Genomic DNA, 4,930 nt, shown 5'->3' with positions numbered 1-4,930 from the left:
GTTTTGACACTGACAGCAGGCCTCCCCGTTGTTCTCCATATCCTATTGCCAACACCGCTACCGGCCCGGCAGCAAACGAGCAGCAGGCATCGTCACTGCACCCCTCCGTGTGGCGGGATGGCCGCACTGCCACCCCATCGCTGACTCTGGCTGGCTCATCATCTCATGCTCACCACGCGGCCACGGACGTGCAGGCCGTGCTGCTCATGGCACGCGAGCTCCTGCGCTACCGCCCGGTCGACGACCTCTATGAGGACTGGTTAGACCACATCGTCGAGCTCGTCAGTGCCGCAGGGGGCTCCCCAGCACCATCCCTCTCGCTGCCTTGCCCACCTCCAACCGCGGGAGATGTAGCTCACGGAGCGCCTCCGCCGCCTCTGCATCAAGACGTCGCCCTCTGATACGTCTCCAACGTATCTATAATTTATGAAGTATTCATGCTATTATATTATATATTTTGGATGTTTATGGGCTTTACTAAACACTTTTATATTATTTTTGGGACTAACCTATTAACCGGAGGCCCAGCCCAAATTGTTGTTTTCTTGCCTATTTCAGTGTTCTGAAGAAAAGGAATATCAAACAGAGTCCAAACGGAATGAAACCTTCGGGAGAGTTATTTTTGGAACCGAAGCAATCCAGGAGACTTGGAGTAGACGTCAGGGAAGCTTCGAGGATGCCACGATGCAGGGAGGCACGCCCCCACCCTCTTGGGCCCCTCATGGCACCCCTGACCGACTTCTTTCGCCTATATATGTCCAAAATAGATCGGGCGTTCCACTGCCAGAAGCCTCCGTAGCCACAGAAAATCAATCTAGACCCGTTCCGGCACCTTGCCGGAGTGGGGAATCACTCTCCGGTGGCCATCTTCATCATCCCGGCGCTCTCCATGATGAGGAGGGAGCAGTTCACCCTCAGGGCTGAGGGTATGTACTAGTAGCTATGTGCTTGATCTCTCTCTCTCTCTCGTGTTCTTGAGGTGGTATGATCTTGATGTATCGCGAGCTTTGCTATTATAGTTGGATCTTATGATGTTTCTCCCCCTCTACTCTCTTGTAATGGATTGAGTTTTCCCTTTGAAGTTATCTTATCGGATTGAGTCTTTAAGGATTTGAGAACACTTGATGTATGTCTTTCATGTGCTTATCTGTGGTGGCAATGGGATATCACGTGATCCACTGGATGTATGTTTTGGTGATCAACTTGCGAGTTCCGTGATCTCGTGAACTTATGCATAGGGGTTGGCACACGTTTTCGTCTTGACACTCCGGTAGAAACTTTGGGGCACTCTTTGAGGTTCTATATGATGGTTGAATAGATGAATCTGAGATTGTGTGATGCATATCATATAATCATTCCCATGGATACTTGAGGTGACATTGGAGTATCTAGGTGACATTAGGGTTTTGGTTGATTTGTGTCGTAAGGTGTTATTCTAGTACGAACTCTTGAATAGATCGATTAGAAAGAATAACTTTGAGGTGGTTTCGTACCCTACAATAATCTCTTCGTGTGTTCTCCGCTATTAGTGACTTTGGAGTGACTCTTTGTTGCATGTTGAGGGATAGTTATATGATCCTATTATATTATTATAGTTGAGAGAACTTGCACTAGTGAAAGTATGAACCCTAGGCCTTGTTTCCTGGCATTGCAATACCGTTTGTGCTCACTTTTATCACTAGTTACCTTGCTTTTTTATATTTTTCAGATTACAAAAACCTATATCTACCATCCATATTGCACTTGTATCACCATCTCTTCGCCGAACTAGTGCACCTATACAATTTACCATTGCATTGGGTCTGTTGGGGACACAAGAGACTCTTTGTTATTTGGTTGTAGGGTAGCTTGAGAGAGACCATCTTCATCCTACGCCTCCCACGGATTGATAAACCTTATGTCATCAACTTGAGGGAAATTTGCTACTGTCCTACAAACCTCTACTCTTGGAGGCCCAACAACGTCTACAAGAAGAAGGTTGTGTAGTAGACATCAAGCTCTTTTCTGGCGCCGTTGCCAGGGAGGTTAGTGCTTGAAGGTATATCTTTAGATCTTGCAATCGAATCTTTTAGTTTCTTTTTTTATCACTAGTTTAGTTTATAAAAGAAAACTACAAAAAATGGAACTGAGGGTGCCACATATGCTTCATCTTTTTAATATCTTTCATGAGAATAAGGATTCTGATAATTGTGCTCAATTGCTAGAGGAAGAATGCATTAGAATGTTTAGCACTAAATCTTTGAATGATGAGCATGATTGCAATGTTGTTAGTATGAACTCTTTGAATATCCATAGTACTAATGATGATTGCACTAGTCATGATGAAAATGTCTCTTATAAGCATGTCAACTTTTGTGGAGTACATAGAGTTTGCAAGTACGCACCAAATAGGGAAGATAGATTTTGCAAGAGGCATAAGTATTTAGAAATCAAATGGTTGCAAGAGAGGCTAGATGTTTGGGCTGAAAATTTAAAATTTCTTCACCATACTTGTGAACTTTGCAATGAACATGGTCATTTAAATCTCAAATGCAAATTGTTTCATGATCGTACCGTGTCCAAAAATTGTGATGATTTGATTTCCTTTGCACATCATAATGAACTTAGTTTGCTTTTGTGTTATGAAGAAATGAAACGTGTAACTAAGCATATTCTAGAATATAACCTTGAGAAATTCCTCGATATTGATCTAGAAGAATTTTTTATGTATTGTGCGGTGAATTGCATTGAAAATCCTTATACTGCCAATTACATAAAGACAAGAAAACAAATAGAAGATGAAGAGAATACTAATGAAAGGGAAGAGACTTCCCAATATCCTCCTATTATTTCTTATTATGAATCAGGTAACGAGGAGGAGCTTTCTATTCAAATAATCTCATTATTAAGGAGCTCAAAAAAGAGGGTTAAACCCACACATGATGTGAGGAATAAAAAGAAAAGACGGAGAAGCAAAGGTAAAAAGGTATCCCTCGCAAATGATGTTGCTCCTATTACTCATTGTGATTATGCTTATCCATACTATTAATGATGAGAGTGATTATGCTTATCCATACTATTAATGATGAGAGTGATTATGCTTATGATATGAAAATGCCCAAGCTTGGGGATGCTATGTTTGATGAGAATGACAAGTTTGAGAATATATTTGTTGCAATTATTGTTTGTCCCAAGCTTGGGATGCTATGTTTAATGAAGATGATAATTTTAGCCTCCCAAGTTTTGATTAGTAAATTTATTATGATGATAGCATGCCTCCTATTTATGATGGTTATATTGATGAAAGTGGGTTTGTAAGAGTGTCAACTTTAGGAAGTAATGATCCCACTATTTTGGAGGGTGTTGAATCTTATTTTGAAAATTATGAAAGTGGATTTGGAGAGGTCATGACTTTATTTAGTAATGATTCCACTATGTTGGAAGAGGTTTCAATCGATTATGATGAGAACAAAGTTGCTACCTATGATGATTATTGTGATGATACTTATGCTATAAAGAATAGTGATGATTATATTTATAAAACTTTTCATGATTATGATTACCCTTCTTCTGAACATTAATCTTTTAATGAGGAAACAATTTATAGTATTCGAGTTTCTTATGATACTCCCACTATTCCGAATGAGATGAATTTTGCTTATGTGGAGAGTAGTAAAAATTTTCTATGCTTGTAGATCATGAAAAGAATGCTTTAGGTGCTGGTTATATTGTTGAATTAATTCATGATTCTACTTGAAATTATTATGAGGGAGTAATATATGCTTGTAGGAATTGCAATAATATCAAGTTTCCTCTCTATGTGTTGAAAATCTTGAAGTTGTGCCTGTTTTGCCTTCCTATGCTAGTTGATTATTGTTCCCATAAGTTGTTTGCTCACAAAATCCCTATGCATAGGAAGTGGGTTAGACTTAAATGTGCTAGTAATATTCTTCATGATGCTCTCTTTATGTTTCAATTCTTCTCTTTTATGTGAGCATCATTGAAAATCATCATGCCTAGCTAGGGGCGTTAAACGTTAGCGCTTGTTGGGAGGCAACCCAATTTTATTTGTGTTCTTTGCTTTTTGCTCCTGTTTAGTAATAAATAATTCATCTAGCCTCTGTTTAGATGTTGTTTCATGTTTTAATTAGTGTTTGTGCCAAGTAGAACCTTTGGGAAGACTTGGGGAAAGTCTTTGCGATCTTGTTGTAAAAAAAAAGTATGTGCTCACGAGAATAATTCTCATTTTTTACCAGAGAGCGATAAAATACCAATTCCAACTGCAGTAGATCAATATACAAATTGCCTAGGACTTACTAATTTCTCAGGATTTTTGGAGTTACATAAGTATTCGGAACCTACAGATTACTACAGACTGTTCTGTTTTCTATGTGTTGTTTGCTTATTTTGATGAATCTATGAGTAGTATCGGAGGGTATGAACCATAGAGAAGTTGGAATACAGTATATATTACACCAATATGAATTTAGAATGAGTTCACAACAGTACCAAAAGTGGTGATTTATTTTCTTATACTAACGGAGCTTACGAGTTTTCTGTTAAGTTTTGTGTTGTGAAGTTTTCAAGTTTTGGGTAAAGATTCGATGGACTATGGAAGAAGGAGTGGAAATAGCCTAAGCTTGGGGATGACCAAGGCACCTCAAGGTAATATTCAAGGACAACCAAGAGCCTAAGCTTGGGGATGCCCCGGAAGGCATCCCCTCTTTCGTCTTCGTTCATCGGTAACATTACTTGGAGCTATATTTTTATTCACCACATGATATGTGTTTTTCTTGGAGAATCATTTTATTTTGTTAGTATTTTCTTGCTGTTATTTGGAACAATGTTTTGCATCTTTTATTTCAATAAAAGTGGCATTGATAGCCTTTACTATGCCTATTTTACAAGTATACATGTTGCTGTTTGAAAACAGAAAGTTTACCGCTGTTGC

Source organism: Triticum urartu, chromosome 7A (genome assembly GCF_056163025.1).
Source record: "Triticum urartu cultivar PI428250 chromosome 7A, HENAU_Tu73, whole genome shotgun sequence".
NCBI lineage: Eukaryota > Viridiplantae > Streptophyta > Magnoliopsida > Poales > Poaceae > Triticum > Triticum urartu.
Note: the sequence above shows the minus strand (reverse complement) of the source record.